The sequence below is a fragment of the Fukomys damarensis genome, unplaced genomic scaffold (genome assembly GCF_012274545.1).
Source record: "Fukomys damarensis isolate Sample0158 unplaced genomic scaffold, DMR_v1.0_HiC HiC_scaffold_29, whole genome shotgun sequence".
Taxonomy (NCBI): Eukaryota; Metazoa; Chordata; class Mammalia; order Rodentia; family Bathyergidae; genus Fukomys; species Fukomys damarensis.
In genome coordinates this window covers 20,167,758-20,191,697 of record NW_022900941.1, presented here as the reverse complement: position 1 = coordinate 20,191,697, position 23,940 = coordinate 20,167,758, and the positions used below count along the sequence as shown (strand labels likewise).

The following is a 23,940-nucleotide window of genomic DNA, read 5'->3' as shown; positions in this document are numbered from 1 at the left end:
ATAAACAAACCTTCTAAACTATGAAAACCAAACCCAAATCCCACTTAAAATCTTACAAAGACAAGCTGGGCATTGTGGCACACACCTGTAATCCCAGCACTCAGGAGGCTGAGACAGGAGGATCGCTGTGAGTTCAAGACCAGCCTGGGCTACACAGTGAGTCCCAGGTCAGTCTCAACTACATAGTGAAACCCTGTCTCAAAAAAGTAAAATAAAATAAAATAAATTTTACAAAGACAGGGATCTAACAGAAGCTAAGCATGTTGTTTCAAGTATGTTTTATTCTTTTCAATTTTTATTTTTGTATTAGTACATTATGCATTGCGTAATGATTATATTCCTTGTGTGGACTTGGCACATGTACAGAACACATCTTAATTCCTTCTTCATTTGTTTCCCTCCAATCCTTCTCCATCTTCTCCATCCCTTGATCTACTTTCCTTTTGGAAAAGATCTATCTCCCTATTTCCTACTATCTGCTTCTTTTTTTGCTCTTTATTTATATTTTGAGGTTCTTGTAAAGAGAAACCATGTGATATTTAAGTTTGTGTGTGTAATTTATTTCACTTAAAGTGATGGCCTCAAGATATGCCCATTTTCCTACAAAAGACTTGCATTTAGTTAATAGACATTTTTTTTTAGATCAATTTTAAGTTTGCAGAAAATTTGAGCAGAAAAATGCAGAGTTCTCGTATACCATCTTCCCTAGCCCCTGCCTAGTTTTCTCTATTATTAATGTTTGGCTCTGGTATGGGACATTTGTGGATAAACAAATATTAATGTGTTATTATAGCCAAAGTCCATAGTTCGCATCAGGGCTCACTTTTGATGTTGTACAGTTCTATGGTCTTTGCTGGGTGCGTTAAGTCGCTTTTCTAGCATTAGTATCATAAAAAAATGTTTTTGCTGCCCTGAAAGTCTTAAGGACCATTTTTCTCTCTCACATAACAGTGATATATTTGGGGACAAGTAAAAACCGTTGCATTGCAACTTGATTTACTGCCATCTGTGTCAAGCCCGGACAGAGAAAGAGAGCTGAGAAAGCTTCACCTGCCTTCCACACTGCAGACTTCTGTTCATTGCAGTCAAAGCGCTGACCCAGAGGGCCTGGCCCATGTGCACAAATCCCCCTCCCCTACTCCGAAGGAATGAGCTTCCAGACATTCCAAAAATGGCGTGTGTTCTGCAGAGTTGTCTCAGTTTCTCCTAGTAACATAGTTATTCTGCTTTCTTTATTCTAATGTGTTTTGTACATGATCATGGCACTCTTCAGGCCATTTAAACCTCTGTCCACAGGTCTGTCCCCCTGACAAAATCATGGGCTTTTCCCAGGCCCACGTGTCTCCCTAAGGACCCGTCCTTGCCTTTTACTGTTACTATAGGGAAACGCTAGAGTGGGAGAGGGTAGTGGAGTCGTCAGAGGAATGAATAAAGAGAAAAGAGCGAAAGAATAAAGGAAGGGAGAAAACAAGCAAGCAAATTTTCTAGGCAGGATAAAAGGTAAGGGGTTTGCATCTGTGCAACTTTGTCACAGGCCCCATAATAGGAACAGGATTCTGCACCGGAAAGACAAGAAGTCAAGCCAATGAGAGGAAATCTCTGATTCAAGATTGATGAGTACTCAACACAGCTGCACTGCGGACTACTTCTGGGAAATTAGCAATATCAGCTGCTAACCAGCCACCCCAGTTACACGTGAGATGATTACCCACTACAGCACCAGTATATCTAACATCTAAGGATCAATGAAATTATAGTTACACAAAATGATTTTGTTTGATAAGCACATGAGGAAACTCAGACATCTTATTAGGTAAATTGTTTGAAACATTTTATTAAAAAGAGATAAATGAAACTAGTTTTGGTGACACACTCTTGTAATTGTAACACTCCCTGAGGTTGAAGCAGAATAGCAAATTAGAGCCCAGTCCAGGAATTTTGGCAATTTAAGGAGATCTTGTCTCAAAGTAAAACACACACAAAAAAAGGGGGCTGGGGATATACTGTATTACAAAGTCACCATCTTTTATTCCCTAAATAAATAAATAAATAAGTAGTTCTTTTCCTTTTCTTTTTTTCTGGTTTTTTACTTTTGCTGGTTGGTTGTTGTTATTTTGCTTGGTTCTAGAAGATTCTAGAAGACTTCCAAAAGACAGATAAACTTGAGACATTTCTAGATAAATCAATGCACCTTGAGAACATACAAGTGAAATAAATCAAAGACACATTCATAAATATCACATTGTTTTTCTGGTGTGATACACTGGAAGTGAAACTATACACCAAAAAGAAAAAAAAAAAAAGACTTCCCAAAGCTTTTAAATGTCACTGATGTCACTGTGAACAGCCAGGGTGACTACTTCACTGTCCCTGTTACATTTGATTGGCCAATCCTTCAGTTTCCAAACAGCAGTGACATTTCTCACAATAGATTAATTACAAAAAATATTTACCATTTTGAGTTCCCTTTTATTGAAATGTGTATGCACACAACTTATTTTAAGATGAGACTATTATTAAAGAAAAAAATAGAAGTTTTAAGAGAATTTATAAATTGAAAAATTTTAAATGTGCCTCTACTTCAAAATATAATTAGATCTTAATGTTAGTGTTTCTTGATCCAACAAAACTACCTTTAAAAATTTATCCCATAGAAGTATGAAAATATATATACAAAATTAGTTTTAAAATATTAATGATTACATTATTTGCAAAAATGAAGAAAGGTATTTGAAACAATGTAAGTGGGTAATAGAGTATTATCTATATTTTATACAAAGTAAACATAGTATCTAAAAATAAGATTTTTGATGATTATAATAATACAAATGCTAAAATGCACATTCAGTGCAAGTTTCAGGACTAAATGTATAATGATGAGATAGGAGATAGGGCATGGCTTAGACTGGCTGGGAAGAAAGGTGTGGGATCCCAGCATGGCCTCTCAGGACCTGTATAGAGAAGTTCAGGTGAGTTCCCTTGTGATTTGAACTGCATACAAGGACACAGATGTGGTCAAGAGTTTGCCATCGTGTCTTTCCTCAGGACATCCTTCTCTGGGTCCTCCAGGGTGCACATTTATTTTACATTTTCCTCCTTTACTGGGCCCAAGATTGCTCTTCAGGACCAGTTTCTCCCTCACGCTAGTTTTACTTTTACATTTTTTTTTTTTTTTTTTTTTTTTTTTTTTTTTTGGTACCAGAAGTTGAACTCAGGTCCTTGCTCTTGCAAGTCAGGTGGCAGAACCACTGAGCCAAACCCCTGGCCTATTTTTACTTTTTCAAATAAACTTTGTTACTGCTTTTTTGCTGGTTTCATTCAATTGTTTGTTCAAAATGAGAACAACCTGGAATTCAATTTCAGGAGAGGCAAGCAACCCAAAACCTGGTAATGTTTATTTGGTGAGCCACTTTTAGAAGGAGACTACCCAGTAACAATATCATTCCATTGTTACAAAACAAATAACAGTAGAAACAAAAGCTTTACACACGTAAATACACATGAATGCATCTATGTACACACATACATACATGCACACCACTTCTCAGGACTTTTGTGAGTTAAGGGAGGCACAGTTAATATTTACAAAGAAGCTATCAATGTGATGCAAGAGCGTTAAAGAGAAGCCATGACACATAGCCACCTTAATATAAGGGACTTTATATTCTGGATACTTTTCTGTGACTCTCTTTTTAACCTATTGTCATAAAATTAAATTTTTATACTCAAAGTGAAAACAATATTGAGTTAATTGGAAACTCGGGTCTCAATATTGGTGCCTCTAGTTCTCTCAGAGATTCCAGAGCCCTTAAGTAGCTCTTTCTTCTTCCTAAGGCGTCCTTATTGTATTTTAAATTCATATAGCATCAGTACATTCTTTTCTTCTATTCTCTATTATCAGTACACAGTGCTAATCCCTTTCCGACAGTCTGATCATTGCATAGCTCCCAGCTTGTTGACTTGATCCTTAATCATCCAAGTATCTATAGCAGTGAAGCTTTGGTAATATGTAATCATTTTTGTCCTTTGGATTTCTCTGAATATAAATCATAGTGCCTAATATTTACTGTGAATGATGGGTAACTACATACTTTTGCTGGTTCCTGTCATTAATGGGGCCAAGGCAAGAGCCTTCTCTGAATTCCCACACCTGCTTGGCTGAACAGTTCCATTTGCAGTAGAAGTTGTGAGCCACATACTGGTAACAGTCTTTCAAATGGTGTTATTGGCCACATGATGACTGGGAAAGAAAGTTCACCTGATCAATATCACATTCCTCTAGCAAACCATCACATTATCATGAATGCTGGTTCAGAGAGAGTATCTTCACATTAAAAAAAATAGCATGTAATTATCAAAGGCAAAAATGTAAAGATTGTGAACAGCTTGATGATGGAATTGGTTCACATTTATTATTAGAAATCCTATTTAAAATCCAGAAGAGAGCAACTCAGTAGATAAAACATGTCAGAGAGTAGGTGACAAAGAATATGAGAAAATTACAACTTTTTTCTCACTGAATTTAACAATGTTTTGCACTAAATTTCTAATGTGACTTACAGACTCTCTGAAGATGTCACTCTAAGGGAGATTCTTTTTGCCATTGTGCCAGTCCCTCAGCCAGTCTAGGATGTGTATCCTGTGCTAGTCAGTATGCACCAGAAAAACTCAACAGAACACAGGAAGACATTTTCCCCTTTCATAGCCACTGACTGGACATGGAATTGGACTTCTACTGTACTGAGGTACAACTCAGGAAAAGGCAAAGTTATAAAGTTTGAATTTCCATTTAAAAACAAGCACTCGTGTTCATGCCACCATCATGAATGACCACCATCATGGTCAAAGCTATAAGAGAATAACCTTGTAATATTTGACCCATTATCACAGACTTCTTCCATCTTGGTGTATGCCTCACTTAGTACATATTTAAAAGCTAATGGACAATGGTTTACCTTTCAAAGAGAGGAAATAGAGTAATACATGGACGAATGTTTCCAGCATCTTCAGATACTCTACTAGGCATTCCATATTCACGCACATATGTACATTAGTTTGCTGTTACTTTTAAACATATTTATTACTTTCATTTTGATTAAAATCTCTCCAAAATACCTTAATAATTTGTGTTTTCATCAGAGAAATTTAGATATAACACATATTAATTAATCTTTTCCTTGTGTCATAAGGATCATCCCTTCAAATCCTCCACTTGGGCTGTTCTTCTATGATGTGATATCCATGAGTTTTGAGGTGATGCCTGTCCCTGCACTGAATGGCCCAGAGTTGCTGTGTAGTTACCAATTCCATTGCTAGTGTTATCTTCTTAACTCCCCTGCTGTCTTTCAGTGTATCACATTTCCTGTGTTTTCCTTAGCTTTTTTATCAACAGAAACATCAAATAAGTTAAAAGTTAACAAGACTTGGGGGGAATCCTAGTGAAGAACAGTAGCTCTCAGTCCTCAGCGTGCCTCAGAATCATCTTGCGATATCCCACCTCAAATTTTCTGATTCATCAGGTCCAGAAGCAAAACTTGAAGATGTTCATTCCTAACAATTTATCACCTGAAGCATGGACAACACTTTGAGATGTACTTTAAGAGAAAAGATATACAGAATAGTTAAACGGATTGAAGGAGTTTGAGATCTTAGGAAATATTGGAAATGTTTGGATGTTTGTCAATAGAAAAGGGGACTGTTACTTTTCATATATTGGGTATTCCAGTTGTGGAGCATACAACAGAAAGAGGTGGAGCTATGCAAAAAATACAGAAATTTGTAAAAATTGTAGATAGAGCTACATATTGCATGTTAATTCACTGATTTCAGAAAGATGTGTTAAATACATCCCACCGTATAAACTGATACTACATCAAATAGCCATGCTTTTCTAAAAACCTCTCATGTTGCCTTTTTAATAGGCTGGCCTGGATGGCCCATTGGTTTGACCCCATGTAGCATTTCTAATGTCTTTGTATTCTAATCCAATGGTTGCCACTAAAGTGCTTTGCCAACAGATTTTGTTCTCAGATAGTGCACAGCCCTGAAAAGAAAATCACTTTGAAAATCCAGTGATTTCATGGGCCACTAGGCTCTTTGCATTCTCTATTACCCAGTTTATCTTTTGTTCATTTAATGCATTGCAAACAACATTGAATTAGTTTTGTTGGACAATTAGGTAAGATATTAAACTAAAGATGTACATATAAATATGTCAAGTAATTATTTTAAGAATATATCTGTAAAGCATAGTTAGAGAAGGCACTTTGCAAAAGCTTTTACCTCCTGATCGCTTTAATATTTCAGTAAGTCTCAACTTTTATAAATAATCTACCTTTTTCTAAGGTGCACACAACTAAGAAAAAGAATTGCCTATAATGGATGCTTAAAAACATCATTTCTAAGGAAATTAGCTGTTGTAAACATCCTAAAATAAATGTCAGGAAATTAAATTGGTATCTGTTAGTAGAATGAACATTCCCCAATCAAATCCAATCTTTGCAAATGTTAGCTCTGTCCTAGTTTCTAGTCACCATGTCTTTGTCCTGACCTACAGCAACACAAAGTCCTCTGGTGGCTTCACCAGTGCCTTGATCTCCAGCACAGATCCTGAAATGATGCTTGACAGATTTACTTGTCAAGCTTCATTTCAGGGTATCCATAGCCAGAATCGATTTTGTTTCCTTTGCCTCTGCTCTAATGTAGTGCCTTGGTTCTGATTTAAATGGATCTCAGTCTGCTCCTACGTCTTACCTATTCCTCAGAGATTCAACTTTTTTGTTTCTGTTTTTGCTTTTTGTACGGGGAATCAACTCAGGGCCATGTTCTTCACAGGTAGCTGCTGTGCCACTGAGCTGTTATCCCCAGCCCTAGGCATTCAAGTTAGATAACTGAGCTTCAGGTTGATTCTCCTTTGTTATATGCTATCTTCCTTCCCAAGAAAGGCGACTCTAGCCCTGGAACCTGCACCATTGCCTTGGACCTATCTCTGTAATGACAGGTATTTTGTTGTCCTTCTTGTAAGAATGAATTGTTTCACACCCCACACATCTTTTTACACAGCTCAAGACATAACTTGTAGCCCTTCATTGGTATCTACTCAGCTAAGAAATAACTGTTGTTTCTTGATCCTTTTGAATATGCTGTTGTAGTCTCTATTTATATCCCTGAGGAAATCCATCCATTATGATTCCATTAAATAATAAACATTCCCCACCCCACCTCCCCAAATATAGCCGTTTCTCCTCTGATGTATGTAACAGTAAGAACTAGCCTCGTCTGGTCTATTTATTCTGAAAGCACTACATGTTTATTGGACTATTAGAACTATATTTGCCACTGGAATGATGGACATGAACAAGATATCTTTCTCTCTTGAAGAATCTCTTTCTAAATGCTACACCCAACAGACAAACAACTAACTCAACTGGAATGCAATACTTTAAATGTTAAATTCTGAGTACCTTTCTCACCCAGGTATAGTACCAGAGGTCAGAAGACTGTCCTTACATAAACATTCATTCCCCTTTCACTTTCTCAGATTCTCCTATGTGGTACACATTTGTTAGTACATTGGGAATGGGTCTAAAGGACTTTGTTTAGAATTATATATCAGACCCATTCACACTGGCCTGGACCACCTGAGATGATTTTTTTTTAATGCTAATGATATTTGTCTTCTGTTCCTCAGAAGTCAATTTGTCATAGCCTCTGGAGCTGGCTCTTACTCCTTAAAGATAGAGAAGACAAGGGACATTTTGGATCTATATATTAGAGGATGGGGTCTTGTAAGTTTCGTCACCTTTCTTTCCAGAGCTCTGAATCGAGCGTCAGCCTTTCATCCTGATTCACTGGGGCCGGATATTCTGAAGGGGTGAAATTTTCTGAACTGACTATAGTGCTTGTTAGGATAGGTAGAAGCAGACCCTGGTGATAAACTCACTGTAACTTTCAAAATTCAGTGTTAATCGCTGAAGGGGAAGGGCTGCCTTGAGGTTGCACTTCCCCTGGAAATGTCTTCCTGATGACCCTGTTACACACTCACTCTCTGAAGAGTCATCTGTCCAGTCCTTGAAACGCCTGAGTGACGGCAACATCTAAAACATTATTCTGTGTCGATAAAGCTTTCTATCACCTTGGATCGATGGATTGAATGACATCTGGACAATGGGTACATTGGGGATTTGTAAAACATCCTAGGGAAAAGTGATGGTTGCCTTGGTGTCTCTACCCTAACTGTAGGACTAATAGACAATTTTCCAAGAACTTTTGTAACTCTGAATCCCAAACTGGCTCTAGCACTCTAGAGGATAATTTTTTTTTTTTTTTTGGTACCGGGATCAAATTTGAAACCTTGGGCTTGGGAGGCAGGCGGTGGAATCACTGAGCTAAATCCCCGACCCTCTAGAGGATAATTCTGAAACAAACCTGGAAATAACTTTTCTACGCAGTCAGCTTTGCTGAAGTTTAAAGAGAATTTTGAATAAAACAGTCAGATATTTCGCTAAGAAATGGTAAAAAGGCCAGAATAAAGGAAAAACTCAGAGATAGTGGGAAAGAACATAGGACACTCCAGAGACAGGCAGCAAAAAGGTCCAAAGGCTCGAGTCCAACACAAGCTATGATCCTAAGGGCAAGTTTGGGGCTGTGGGTCTTGTTTTCTTTTCTGTTTTGGTACGGGGGATGGAACGTGGGACCTTGTGCTTGTGAGGCGGGAGGGGGAACTACTGAGTTAAATCCCTGGCCTGGGACTATGTTTTAAATATAATAAAATATGAAATCAATCAATTAGCTTCTTTTGACTTCAGCTCAATCATCTACAAAACATACACACTGTACTTCACAATATTCTTACTGTAATTTAATAAGAAAAACAGTGCTAAACATATTTCGATGAGTTATGCAAGTGTGATACGCTCTTAGAGTGTAAGTTATATTTTAGTCATTTACCTCTTTCTCGTTTTCTTGATTACCTAGAAGCTTTTATGAACTTTGAGTTAAATATTTCTCCTTTTTTCTTACTTATAAGCATGAATGTCTTCCTCAAAGTGTAAATTTATCCCTTGGAAGATAAACAAGGGGTTTCAACAATCTAGTACTATTTAGGAGTGAGAGGTGTGGCTCAGTGGTAGAGAAGTTTCCCAACATGCACAAGGCCCTTGTTTGATGCCCAGCACTGTAGTACGTATAAAGAAATAATTTAATTAATTAATTAATTTTGTTTGGAAAAACTGTTCTTAAGAAATAAAAGACCTAAGGAACTATTTAGCTTTGTGGTGCCACCGCCTGCCTCACAAGCACAAGGACCTGAGTTCAATCCCTGGTACCAAAAATAGTGATAATAATAATAAAATAAAAAAAGAACTGTTTGTAAAATAGATCTATATATAAACAAATGCTTGCTGGCCATCAAAACAGGTCTATACTGCAAAATGGATTACTTTTCCAGCATGTCATAAGAGTTTCTTAAAGCTGTAATTAATTATTCTATAAAAGTGTATTTAGGGACTTTTAAAAATGCAGATTATCAGCCTGAGAAACTATGTCGTCTCCAAAGGAACATTTGCAGGCTGTCGTGCAAATTTGCATTTGAGCAACTTTCACATTATGATCTTAGTGAATTCTTGACCAGATGGACTTGTACAGCTGCCACCCATGCCCACTGCGTCCCTCTGCTTGAGAAGACAAAATAGCTCATTTGTTTGCAATTCCTTCCTGAAAGTACACAAGGGCAATTTTCCACATTGTGAATTACTTCTATCAGAATAACATTTTCCCTGAAAGACTACAGCTCATTATGCTATTTAGAAACAAACAAAAAAATGCACAAACATTTTTTTCAGGAGTGTTATAATTTGTGCCCAGAAGGGACAAGTTCCTTTTTTAGATCACGTTTTTAAAAAACTGTTCCTGGGTTGACATTACATTCAAGCTGACATGAAAGGTTATAACTGAAATGACAATGCCTTACATTTGTATAAGACTGGATTTTTCAAAGTGCTCTCAGACATGTTATCTTCTGTGATCCTCAAATAATTCAGTGAGGCAAGGTGGGTGTCTTCATGCATTATTTAATAGATAGATAACATTCACCCCAAAAATATCACCTGAACATCTATTAACTTCATTGTGTTTTATTGGATGTTATAGAATCTAAAATAGCATATTCCTAAAAGAAAAATCTTATTCCTAAAGCAAAATTTTATTCCTAAAATAAAAACACAAATCTAAATAACAAAAAGGCACAATGTGGTCCAAGAGATGACCAACACAGTACATGATTAAAATATTAGGGTTCTTTATAATGCACGAACTGTGTTCTAGAGGAGTCAGGTGGCTTGTTAAAGGTGGTGCCCAATACAAGTGCCTGAACGATGGCTGGAAATTTGAGGAATCCATGAGAATATTTACATTTTGTTATCACGATTACATAATCTTCGAATTTGTAAGTTTGATTGACAAATCTAATTTTGTAATTTGTAAAAGATTTTGGCATTCATCCATTTTATCCTGACAAATTTTCTGTGTTGCCCTGGGCAAAAATATTAGCACAGGCAAGATACTTTAAAATTCTATCTTACATGCAGTTGCAGTCTTTACCTCTATAACTCTACCCCTTGCTGACTGTAGCAAAACAACTGTAATCTATTTTCCATCCAGTGGAAAGCCTTTAATATATCAGTAGTCAGCTTGATAGCTTGATCTGCCTGTCTTTGCCTCTTTCTATTCAATCTTTAAACTATTCTACGTATTCACAGTCATTATCACACTGATGTGCTCTTATCTCGTTTGTCCAAATTATCTGCCACTTCCGCCAACCCAAACTGGTACACTATTGTAGGATGTAGATCTGAATGGGACTTTTACTTCTGGACTCCAAGCACTATGGTTATGTTTCCAAACAACTTTTAAGGTGTGTGATCCTTCTAGTTGTGAGCATTTCTTATATCACAATAATTGGCATCTAAATGTTGCTTAATTATTGTACCTGGGATGAGTTATGAATACCTCTTAAAGAACAAAGGCCACCTTCATCTTTATGGCTTTTTCTCCCTTTCTTCCTTTTACTTATATTTTTTAATCCATTCATGATCTACACATTTTTACCCAGATGATCCTTGCTTAAGAGAATAATAACAAAACATTAATATAACAACAACCCTTGGTATTTTGTTTCTCATTTCTATTAACTGAGAAAATAAAATTAATAGCTCATGTAAATTAATAAGCCAATACTGACCTCTGGTGTATAATGAAAAAATTGCTTACTGGCTGAACAAGTGGGTACATGGGAAAAATTTTATGATTTAATGTAAGAATATCTTTCCCCTAGCAAGGAAGTTTCCTGAATTATAATTACAAGTGTGAAAACAGAAGGGTCGAATAGTAACTGAATAGAGAAAATTTCCTTATGCTCTTTGTGTTTGCTAAGTAAAAAATAAGACTACTGACACTGGAACAGTTTGTGCCTAATGGGATCAGCTTTCAAGCACCTATAAACACAGTGAGTTGAGAAATGATCTACCCTGACTCACTGGACACCATATAAACTGGATTTAAAGAAAAAGAAGACCCACTGTGAACTTCTCTAGGTCCTCTCCCCAAATCATAGATAGGAATCCATTGCCTTTTTTTCTCCAAACTGCCTCTCCAAATTGTTTCAGATGCAAGCCAAGGGCCCACAGTTACCTTTTTCTGGTTGTGTTTGCTCTTCACGTTCCTATAAAAATTTAAAGCCACACCATATGCTTGGGATATACCTGTGGGCAGATGCAGAACTTATCCCTGATTACTTGAAGACTTTTCATGACCCTAGACTGCCAGATTAATTGTGATCTATGAAGACAGATGAGTTGGATAGATGATTTCTATCCTGTGGCACTCCAGTTCTACCAATCTTCAAACATGGGCTTAAGATGCCAGACCGGGGGTTCCCATGTGTTGCAATGTTCTCAGTTTCTTTTTTCTGCCATCCTCAAATTTGTTTAGCATATGTCCTGTGATACTGAACTTATTTTCTAACTATACTCCACAGTACCTCTTTGTGTCTTTATTTGTATTTTCTTTATTGGCCTGATATAGTAGGCTATAACTAACTATACAGTGAGTGCGTAAGAAAGAGTATCATGATTTCATCCTGAAAGTCTGTATCTACTACCCAGTCCTTAGAAGCCCCTGGGTCCTGGAAGATTGAAATAAGCATCAACATTTTTAATCAATATTTTTTATATGCAAGGATGTTGATTCTTCCAAATTTCCAATGATTAGTAGTTATAATACACACTGAAAGAAAATACAGTACATTAGGTTGTTTGTGGGACCTGAATCACTCTATATGCAGAGTGAGTAGATCAAGTTCCCAGAGTCAGGCAGACAGGAGGAGGCAAGTAAGAAGGAGAGATTAAACAGATTCAGATGGTGACAATAGTGAAATGGTTTTAGAATGAAAATGGTGTGGGCTTTGGCATGAATTGTTATACGAAACAATAGGTTACAACCCCAGTTATTAATGTGAAATCATGAGAAAATATTCAGCAACCAGGTAAGCTTTGTTCTTTAAAAAAAAAATCCATTTTGTATTATTGGAAAGAACTGCTTTAATTTTTTATAAACCTTTTCTTTCCTCAAAGCTTCCCCCTCCCAGACCAACTAATGGCCTATCATCTATTTTTCAGAGATGATTGGGAGTGAAGATGAAATATTCCTTAATTTTCTTATGGCAAATCTGTGAATATAATTTTTCCCCAGGATTCTGAGTCTCCATTGCCTTCGATGCATGCAGATGGCCTCACATGGGAAGCTGGAATCTAAGCAGAGTAAATAAACCTTCTCAGAAAGGGTATTTTCTGGCATTTGATGTCTAAGGCCAAAGGGCTAGAGAAGATCACACCCAGGAGGGCATTGGCACACAGTGTGGCTTTGTAAAGAGGGGACCAAAAAGGGTTTGCATATGAAGAAGCTCAGGGGGTGATTTTGGAGTTCAATCAGGGAGAAGAGGACATCTGGTTAGGAGTGGCAGCAGGAACTAAAGCCAAGGAACAGTAGGAGTCCGTGCAAACACGGTGGGAACCCATCTAGGAATGCCAGAATCCAAGCGAGATGTAGAGGGCCTTGCTGCAAGATGTGGCATGGATGCTGTGCCACAGTCTGAACGAGGGGCAAAGACTAGCATGGAGTTAGCCTAGGAAGATGAGAAGAATGCCTGTGTGAAATGGGTGGTGACTTAGGGCAGAGGTCATAGTCTGACGATGGCACTTGGGAACAGCCGGAGCCAAGCAGGGGGAGCTGGGGTCGGAGTGGAGTGAGGAGGCTGAGCACAGCAGCAGGGGAGCTTAGTATAGGATCTGAGGGTCCCCAGCTGGGCCTGAGGGTTAAACAGTGGCAATGTATGAATAACAAGTTACCACCACGTTGGTAACTGTCATATGGCTGTGTTGGAAAAATCCCAAAGGTTTTTAAAGGGCATCAGGTCTGCAACTTATGCTCCATTAATTCAATATCACATTTTTTGGTAGTTTTACTTGCAACTTTTGCCTAAGTTTAAAATTGTTTCAAAACTTTAACAAATATCATTTGAAAAAAGCAATCGCAGTATAAATCAAGGCAGAATGACTCTGCTAAGAAATGGGAAGAATGTGTAGCAAGCGGAATGTTCACACACTGCCCAAGGGAGTGTAAAGTGGTAGAGCCATTAGGAGCCACTGGCTGTATTTTCTAAAGTTCACTGTGTACGCTCAGAGAGAAAGAAGCATATTGAAAGGTTTCCCAAACTAGGATATTGGAGAGCTATTTTCAGTTCTATGTGTGTGAACAAATGCGGATACACACTCATAGACACACACTCTTATACACACACTCATTCTCAGATGTCATGTCTACTTTTGGACCTTTTCAGAAAATTCATTTGGCTTAGTGCTGAGTGGACAGTTCATTGCATCATAGGATGAGTTTCTTTATTCTGCCTTTTAATGTTTTCTTCCTTTATCTTGTCTCTCTTTTGCTTGCTTTCTTTTTCTTTCCTCCCTCCTTTTTCTTTTTTCCTCCTTTGCTTCCTTTCCTTTCTCTTCCTTCATTTCTTTCTTCCTCATTTTCTTTGGCTCATCCCTTGGTAACTCATTTATGTAGACATTAAAACAGGATTTAATTTACAATGTCATATAACTTTTACTTTATATTTTTCATCTTTTTATATATTTTAAATTTTATTTTGGGACAATGGCTAACTAAGGTTAATCTTCTTAATTTTTACTAACCTAACATGAAGGCATAGTACCTTCATCTATAGACTACTGTAAAATTATTCTAGAAAACGAGATGGTAGTCTTGAAGTGTATAGACACTATAATGTAAAGGAATATCATACTACATTTGAAAATGAAAAATAGTACCATTTATGCATAATGACAGCTCTAAATAGTGTGTATAAATGCAGTCTGTGTGTATTGAACAGAATGCTGGCAAGTGTATTTCTAGAAACCCAAATTAGTGGTTGGGTGCATTTTGTTTCAATAGACAGAATTACTTATAGTGACTTAAGAAATAAAATAATTCTTTTTTCTATCTAAGAAGAACTCCAGAAATGTAAGCTATTAGGTTTCTTGCATGAATTCATCTATCTTATCAGGGACCCAGATTTTCTCTGTGTTTCTGCTCTGCCATCATCCTCAGCAGGTCTGATCTTCATCCCCATGTATTTCCTCACAGGGATGAAATCACTATCTTAAATCCAGTGATTTTGACTTGAAGCAATAAAGTCAAAGAAAGTAAAAATTCCATGTTCTTGCTATGTTTTTCATCAAAGATTGGTGCCTTATATATAAGCTCCCTTCTTTGGCATTCTTTATAAATATATCCTATTAGGAACAACACGGTCATTTAATTCACCTCTAAAGAAATCTCAAGCAAATGGATGTTACACTGACATTTTTTGGAGTCAGTCTATGTACTTCAGGTTTTCCTTGAATTCAGTATGCAGCCCAAGCTGTCCTCAGACTAGCAGAGATCCTCCTGCCTCAGCTTCCTGAATGGTGAGATTACAGGTGTGCACCATGATGTCCGGCACATCAACATTTCTGTTAGTCAGCCTTTGCTCCAATGACACTTAGGAAACATGCCAACATATCAATGATCTGCAAGAGTGAGTGTTTATCTCTTCCTCTTGAGTTATGAGGATTGGTTGCAGCAATGTTCATCAGACAATGGATGAACTTTCAGCGTGCTTTATCACCCCTGCATTTCTACACCCAGGTTAAAGGACAGAGACTATGTTGGGCACATGATTTCAGTAGTGCTGAGCAGGAATGCAAAGAGAGGCACAGAAACACATGATCTGGAAGGCAGAATCTAGAGATAGGAAGAGAATCCAGGGAAGAGGGAAGAAGGGAAGGTGGAGGAAGGGATTTCTACTGACATGATCAGGATGCAGTTGAATATGCACCTGTTCCTCCAGGTGAGTGTAATTATAATTTATCACAAATATATGCACTAATAGCAATTTTTAAGAAGTTCTGTGTACAATAGGCACACCGTCACCTGTACCCACATTCCCCTGGGTAATATAATTATATAAACAAGCCTGAAGTTAAACAGAGAAATATTTTCTTTCCTTATTGAGGCACATCAAGGGCTTGGAAGAGAACAAAGAATTATGATAAACAGTTCCATGATAACATACTACAACTTTTATCGTTTTGGCCACTTCTCTAATTGAGGAAGGAATTCATGTTCTCTGGTCTTGTGGCAACTGTAGAAGCGTCAACAAAATGTGATTACTTTAAAGTAAATAAAGGGTTGTGGCTATTGAGTGGACACAGCAACAGCATCCCAAGCAGTTCTCATCAAACTTTTAGTGACGCTCATCATGGCAGAGGATTCCTGGGCTGGAGAAGTGGCAGTGAGAGAGACACAGACTGTTGTGGGAGAAAAATAAAACCGTTCTGTGTTGACATCTCACTGTTAAAAATGAAGTCTCTTCTAATAGGAAAAATGAGCCAGCTCAGACATTCAACTCAAATATTGATGAAAACAGCAGTGAATTATTTTTTTACTAAAAAATTTAATTCAACAATTTAGAAAGTGACTTTTATCTTCTGGAAACCATTCTTCCTTTTCCAAAAGGGTTAATATTCATATAGATGGTGTATAAATTACACTGTACAACCAGGCTTCACTTAGCAACAGGGATATGTTCTGAGACGCGCATCCTTAGGTGATTTCATCACTGTGGAAAATCATGGAGCACACACAAACTCAGAGAGGTGTGATTTCACTAGATGGTGTGAAATTATGAAACCACAATCACGTATGCTGTCTGCCATTGACCAAAATAATACCATCCAGAAATCAGTCAACTCTGACATCTTAGGTGAAGAGCCCCCAGTCATTGCGTCTGCAGAAGAACAGTGATTTTTTTTTTCTCTTTGAATTCTGGCCTATTCGCTAGTATGGACTGCTCTTTTATGTTTTACTGTCATGGGCAAGTGATGCAGGGAGAGAAACATTGCTGATCTGTGAAATTGGATGATACATTAAATCTGTCTTGGTATTTAAACCAGACTAAGTACCATGTTTAATTGGGTTTATGAAATGACATCTTGTTCAGGGCAAGGATCAGTATGGAAGAGAAGCTGTGATGGATGATAAATTAAATACCTAACTTAAAGCTAAATTGTTATCTGCAGACAAGTCAGTAATTTCAGAACTGTGTCTCAAATGAGTCGCAAATTGACCTCTTTCTGCACAGTTCAGCATAGCATAGGAAGCATTTTATGTGACATTATGTGACATTAATTTCTAAGGTTTAATATGACACTTTCCAATTATTTGTCATAAATATATAACCCAAAATCTCTCTCTGCCTTTCCTGATTTTTTCCCCTTAGTACTGAGTTAATGGAAACCTTCAAAGTTAAAATTATGGGACATACAAGGGCTTTCCCAATTGTTAAAATGTGAATCTTAAGGCTGATAACTATAACATAACTAAAGACAAAAACCCCACCTTCTCTGATTTCTTGGAAGCACTAGAGGTGCAAATGTAGACCTCATTGCAGGTACAAGTGCTCTGTTAGGTACAATTTTCATAAAAGAAGTTTAAAGAGCTATTTTAATTTTTACACCAGACTGTATACTCCTGAAATATAAGGCTAATGAGCCACTTTCCCAGAGATCACCTTTTCAAAATAAACAAGTTCTTCTGCACTGACTCAGGACTCTGAGTTATAGCTGAAAGACTAATTATATCAATATTGTTATGGGCACATCTACGACAGTACAAAAGAATATTCTCTCCATCTCCAAAGCTAGATGGTGGATTAGATGAAATCCAATTTTACTCATCTGGAATATCCTTTTGGTTTTCCCTTGCACCTCTATAAAATCTTACAGACTTTTCCTTTTAAAAATATGGAAAACCCAATATTTTTTCTATTTCTTTAATATTCATAAAAGTAACTTTGTACATAAAATCTAACACTAAATTTCTCCCTTGGTAATTTGATCTGTAAAATAAATTGGAACAAATCATTATGAGCAGAATACTCTCAATTAAGACATAATTAATTAAATGCCAACTATTTGGGGACGTGCACATAGATGACTGATTATTCAAGAAATATAGCATTACACTTAGCCAGCCACATTTCTGGTCTTGACTGCCTGACCCACTACAAGTGACCAGGAGATTGGACCTTACTGTAGAGGAAGGGCCTGGGTGGGGGTGATCATGTCATAGCTTCTTTCTGTAAATAGGAGGTAAGGAGGGGCTTTCTTCTTGCCTTCCTTTTTATTTTTTGACAGCACTTTGTTTAATTTTAAATAAGCAGTATGTATATATATTGTCAAACTGCAACAGGCCTGTTGTGCCTAGTAATACTTTTCGAAGTCTTTAAAAGAAAGTTGATAATCAAAATGTTAAACATGTTTAAAAGGTACTAAACTTGAGTATTTTACTTAGGAATTATTTAATTCACACTTCAAGCTTTCTTTCAGTTATAGATACAGATATCTGAAAGCTACTCTCTGCTGTTGGTGTTTATGTGTTAGGTATGTCCTCAAACTTACCAAGAAATCTGAATTTTATTCCCCAAGAAGTGACAGGGATGATGTAGCAAGTGTGTTAACTGGTAATTTCAGTGTTGATGTGAAAAATGAAGGGACTGCCATCACATAATTTAAAACAACTTATAGGTCCACCCACGTATTAGCTACAGCCAATATTTCTTATATAAATATAGTATGTATTGCTTTAATTCTCTTGAACATTTTAAGACTTCTGAAAAGTGTTTCAAGGATCCTAAAAAGTGGGTGATTGAAGAGTGAGCAAAGAGTTAAGTAAAGTGGGAAGAACTTGTTGGATACCTACTTTTATTTACACACACACACACACACACACACACACACACACACACCCCATTAATCTCTCAGCCCCAAGCAAGCACTTCGATGCCTTTTTCTGCAGTGCTGAGTCTGGAAACCGCAGCTGTCTTTCCTTGAGGCAAAGGATCACCTCACAAAGCCTGATAGGAAAGTCGCTCAGACTAGGTATTGCCTTAGCCTGAAATCTAGCATTAGCATTCCATCCCATCAAGTTTGACATTTTCATCTTCAGATAACTTCTTGGAAAATGCAAATGTTCATTAAAGAGAAGAGTAGTCACCTTTGGGGTCCCTGGAGCTTTAATATTCGTGGGTTTGTCAGATAATTTTCTTCAACAGTAGTGGATACTCTGTCACAGAGGCAGAATAGGGAGCCAGAGCAGATAGAAAAGAAAAAAAAGATACAATAAAATGAGATAGAAGGTTGTCTTAAGTCATTTTCTATTTGTAACATAGTACTACATATTCAGTAAGTTATAAAGAAAAGCCTTTTTTTTTATTCATGGTATTATTTCAAGTCCATATTCAAGGGTCCATATTCCTGTTGCTACAGTCCCAAGGTTCTACATGGCATCACATTACGAGAGAGGGGGGAGTCCAAGAATTGGCTTTCATAGCAGACCCTCTCTCAAGATAACATATTCACCCATCTATGAATTGCAGAGCCCAAATCACCTCTTATAGGCTCTACCTCTTAATGTTTCATAAATAGTGAATAAATTTCAACATGAGTTTCAGTGGGCACAAACCAAACCCATTCATAGCAACAATGCACTTTCACTATCCATAGTCTTTTCTGGTTTTGTTCCTAGAGTTACCAAAGGCTGCTTCCATTTCCCTTTTCTTGTGCAGGTCTTTGATCCAGATATGGTCTGACCTTTGGAAATGACTATAGGAAGAACGGTATCAAGAAAAATGCAGTAGGCAGAGAGTCTTCATGTTAGCCTTGTAAGTAGAGATCCCAAACTGTAGTTCTCATTGGTCCTACCTGGGAGGTTTTTGTTTTTGTTTTTTTTAAATACTGCCACCTGATCAGAGAATTTCCTTTTAATTTCACCAGGTAGTTCTTACATGGAGAACCAGAGGCACTATACCAAGAGACACTGCGCCAAGGAGTTCAACAAAATCATGGAAGTGTTTGTGATGTGTCCATGGAATTTAGAAAGTCTCAGCACGAAGGACAAATGTAAAAATGTGTGGTAGTGTTTTGCTTTACTCTTCAGCATCCAACTCTGACCCCATGCTTTCCCTTACTTTCACCCTTGTCTTTGCCCCAGGAAATCTGTGCAAGGAGTCATCAGGGAAGGGACTGTTCCATTGGCCATTTAAAGGTGGTGGTAATAATAATACAAAGTGTGAGATGTTAGAAAGCCTGACCTTTAGTGAGTAGGTGCAAAGAGAAGCAGGACTTGCTGGAGCAATCTGGGAGTGATTCAAGGTTCCCTAGAAATTGTGCTGCTTTGCAGTAATAGTTTGTTTCCAATGAAGACATAGACCCAAATAGGAAAAAAAGGACAGAAATTTTAGAGCCTTTTTCTTAGATTCCATGTCTAACCTTGCAGAAGGTAACAGGAGAAACTGCAAGGCACATGGACTCACATAGCTAGGGTACAACAAAGCAAGGAAAAACAAGCACAAGTAGGAAGGAAGTGCCTTGTGGTTCTTTTTGCAAACTGAGTTCCCTCTAATATCCCATCACGCCAAAAGCTCTAAAATTTCAACTTCATACTTTGTGTCTTTTTCCCATTCCTGTCCAGAGCAGTTGAAGTCCCTAAATTTTAATGATAGCTTGAGAGGAAGCATCATCAGAGCTAACCTAACAGGCACTAATTATAACACTACCACGGGAAACACTCTTGGGACATTGTCATTGAAATTGAACACATAGTCAGAAATGTTGCTGGGCCCCATGGCCAGAATTTCTGCCTCAGCAGGTATGAACTGTGACTTGAGAATTTGCATTGTTACCAAATGTTTCCCTGGAGACCAACGTTTTGTTAACCACTAACTGTAGCGATGAAAACTGAAATTAGGTATCAGCAATCTGTTCTTTTTTTTTTTTTTTTGGTACCGGGGATCGAACTCGGGTCCTTGTGCTTACTAGGCAGGAAGCAGAACTACTGAGCTAAATCCCTGGCCCAGCGATCTATTCTTAATAAAATTTATTTAGCCATTGTGATTAGGGATGTAGTTTTGTCATATAAATGACAAAATCAAAGTATTAGTAGATGGCATATTTTTAAAGTAAAATATAATTTATTACATATCATAAATTCTAAGTAGGATTAAATGGGGAGAAGACATAGAAGAAGGCAAAGACCATGAGCCTCAGGAGTGGGACTGGCTATTGGAGATGAATTTATCAGGAAACAACTAGATATTTGGGCCTAAGGGCAAAGTTCAGGCTTTCAATGAGAGAAAGTAAGGTTATGGTGCTTATTCAAATTAAGTACTAGCCTTTTAATAGTATTGCAGTCTGTGAACTAGTAGCCTCATATTTTGATCATGAAAGAGCCTTTGGTAAGATCCAGAAAGGGCGTGGTAGTGTAGGAGTCACTAAAATGCCTTCATGGTTAATTGGCTTCAGCTGGCTGGGACTGACGGAGACAAAGCACAACGTTTAATTTTGCAGTCTCCTAGGCAAGTGCCTCTGCAAGTGAAAAATCTTTTCAGAGAGAAGAAAAGCTAAAGGGGCTAGCCAGACCTAAGTTTCAAAAGAAATGCTGGACAGAGATTGGCAAGGATTGAGCAGGACCCATTGGCCCTGGGGATGTGTGATATAAAAAGTATCAAAAGTGAGATGTAGGGAATCATTGAACAGATTAGAACGACCTTAGTGAAAAGACCATATTAGTTTAGCCAGGCATGGTGGCACACACCTTTAATCCTAGCACTCAGGAGGCTGAGGCAGGAGGATCACTGTGAGTTTGAGACCAGCCTGGGCTACAAAGTGAGTTCCAGGTCAGTCTCAACTACATAATGAAACCTTGAATCAAAAAAAAAAAAAAAGACCATATTAGTTTAAAAGAAGAAGTAAAGATTTATTTCTTCTATACACAATTTAAAAGGTATGACCATAAAATGTCACATATAATCACAAAAAAATGATTGTTATAACCCAAGTAAGTAGTGAGCTTTAGTGTAATTGCTTAAAAACAGTAAATATTTGGAATTTGGACAAAAATACTTTTGAGACACCTGAGAAAATAGAATGTATTTTTTTGTTTCATATGCATGTAGGTGCACACACATGGTACTATTCTGGGAATGTTTCCAACTGTATTCTATGACTGCACAGTTACTGTCTAGCTATATGGGCTCTCCATCCATGTGGATCGAACTATCTGCAGAGTGAAAATACTCAAAAATGTATGGAAACTGGGCATGGTGGCACATGCCTGCAATCCCAGGCCTCAGGAGGCTAGGGCAGGAGGATAACCCTGAGTTGGAGGCCAGCCTGAACTACATAGTGAATTCAAGGCCAGCCTCAATTATGTAACAAGACCTTGTCTGAATAAAACAAAAAACTCTGTATTATGATTTATATCTAGATGTCCCCCCAAAGCCTCATATATTCATAGGTGAACCTTTGGGAGGTGATTGCATCATGGGGATGTGATTCTCATCACTGGATTAGGGCACTGATGAGTTTCTAGCTAGCTGCGAGTTTAGGAGTAGAACCTCGTCCACGTGGAGGCAGGTCACTGGGTGTGTATCTCCCTTCCGCACCTTCCCTTCTCTCGCCCCATCTCCTGTCTGCTGTGCCTTGAGCAGCTCTTGCTCTGCTTGCTCCGCCAATCTTCTCTGCCAGGCCACCCTGCCTCTGAGCCAGCTGATTGTGGATTGAGACCTCCGCAATGAGGAGCTAAAATGAGCTCTTCTTCCCTTCAATTGTGGATCTTGGCATTTTGTTCAGAGATGCGAAAAGGACTAAGAAAGACACAAGTAATCTGTACTAAACATGTATGGACGTTCTTGTCATCAGTATGCCCTAAGCAGTGTAGTTTAACAATTATTTACATAGCATTTACATTGTAGTTGGTATTATAAGTAATCTAGATATGATTTAAATTATACAGTAGGAGGCACATAAATTAAATGAAAATACTATGCCATTTTACATAGAGATTTGGGCATCCTCAGATTTTTGGTCCCTATCAGTGATCCTGGGCCCAGTCCCCCACAGATAACAGAGAGTAACTGTATATATTTTTTCTATATGATTTTGGATGTCCCCACACTTCCCAAAGTGTCTCAAAGAGTCATTGAAGAGATTCAAAGAATCTGATGGGCTCTAAGGAAAATTCTGAGAAAAGTAACTAAGCTATTATTAGAAGCAGTAACAGGAATGCTCTACTTTGGAGAGGCAGCATTTATTTAAATATATACATTCTGGTATATTTGACAAAAGAATCTTTACTAATGTAATTCAGTGTTTATGCATTTAAATCATTATAAGATGTTGATCAGTATTTGGATATGATATTAAACTAGACTGAAAGCATGCATGGGCTTCCACTTTGTCTGCACTGTGTAATCCAGGTCAGTCTAATTTCCACAGGCTGCTCTGCTGGTTTAACCAATACACTGAGCCAATTCACCACAGAGACTCTAAATTAACAGAATTAATTCTAGACCTATTAAACAGCTTAAGACACCAAATCTTTTTGTTTTAATTAAAAAATCGAAGAGGTTTTCTATCTACATGAGGAAAAATGAGACACAAAGTAACCATTTCTTGTTGTAGACACTGTGAAACCAGAACTTCAGGACAGAGTTGGACTGAGCTCGTTCTGCATGCCATGATGCTGCGGGTCATGGCGCGGGGGCTGTCACCGATGCCACTGCAGGCATGAAGGGTCATGCCCACTGAGCTTCGTTGTGTACCCACAGCTGCTCGTAGAAGAAAGGATAGGAGTGGCACGAACCTCAAAGAGTCAGAGAATGGTGCTGCTGGAGGTACAGCCTGGCGTGTCTGAGGAGAAGGGGAGGAACCGAGGTGATTGCCAGGGAGAAATGGAAAAGGAAAATTATCGAACTGTCCTGGTTGACGAGGTCCCGTCCACCCTCATTTGTAACACGAAGTTTCCTAGAAAGTCTAGGTGTGTATCCTTGCATGCATGTATTCTTCTCTTCTACATTCGAGTGGCAAACAATTTCAGGTTTAGTATGCTAAGGATTAAATGATAGAGGCCTATTTTGATTTTCTTCCAGATATATTCACAGTTGTATCAGTATCACGTTACGTTATTCACCATTTTCTCTTGTAGCTGAAATACCTTCAGATCATCTATTACTTCTCATATAGTCTAGATTATCTATTTTGCTCCAGTGGTCTTTTTGTCCAGTCTTACAGAATATAAACTCATTCATTGTTTTCTAAAATGTGGAGGTCATCTTGGTCATGTTTTTAGCTATCTTTTTGGTAATAGTAATTATTTTAATAGAAGCATTAAGATTATCTTCTCCATTAAAAAAACTTGTTGAGTTTCTGCCTGAAATTGTGTTAAATTTATACATTAATTCGGTAGAGTGAAAAACAGTATGAAATTAAGCTTTCTCATCAA

At 37.7% G+C, this 23,940-nt stretch overlaps 1 long non-coding RNA gene across 2 annotated transcripts in view; it reads left to right on the top strand.

Moving 5' to 3' along the window:
* The window catches only part of LOC104849643, a 196,825-nt gene extending 176,352 nt beyond the window's left edge, over window positions 1-20,473 (top strand). For both annotated transcript variants that reach the window (XR_004514723.1, XR_776805.3), the window contains exons 3-4: window positions 19,226-19,321; window positions 19,434-20,473. This is a non-coding gene — a long non-coding RNA (uncharacterized LOC104849643). The remainder of the gene's footprint in view (window positions 1-19,225; window positions 19,322-19,433) is intronic.
* The last annotated feature ends 3,467 nt before the right edge of the window (window positions 20,474-23,940 follow it).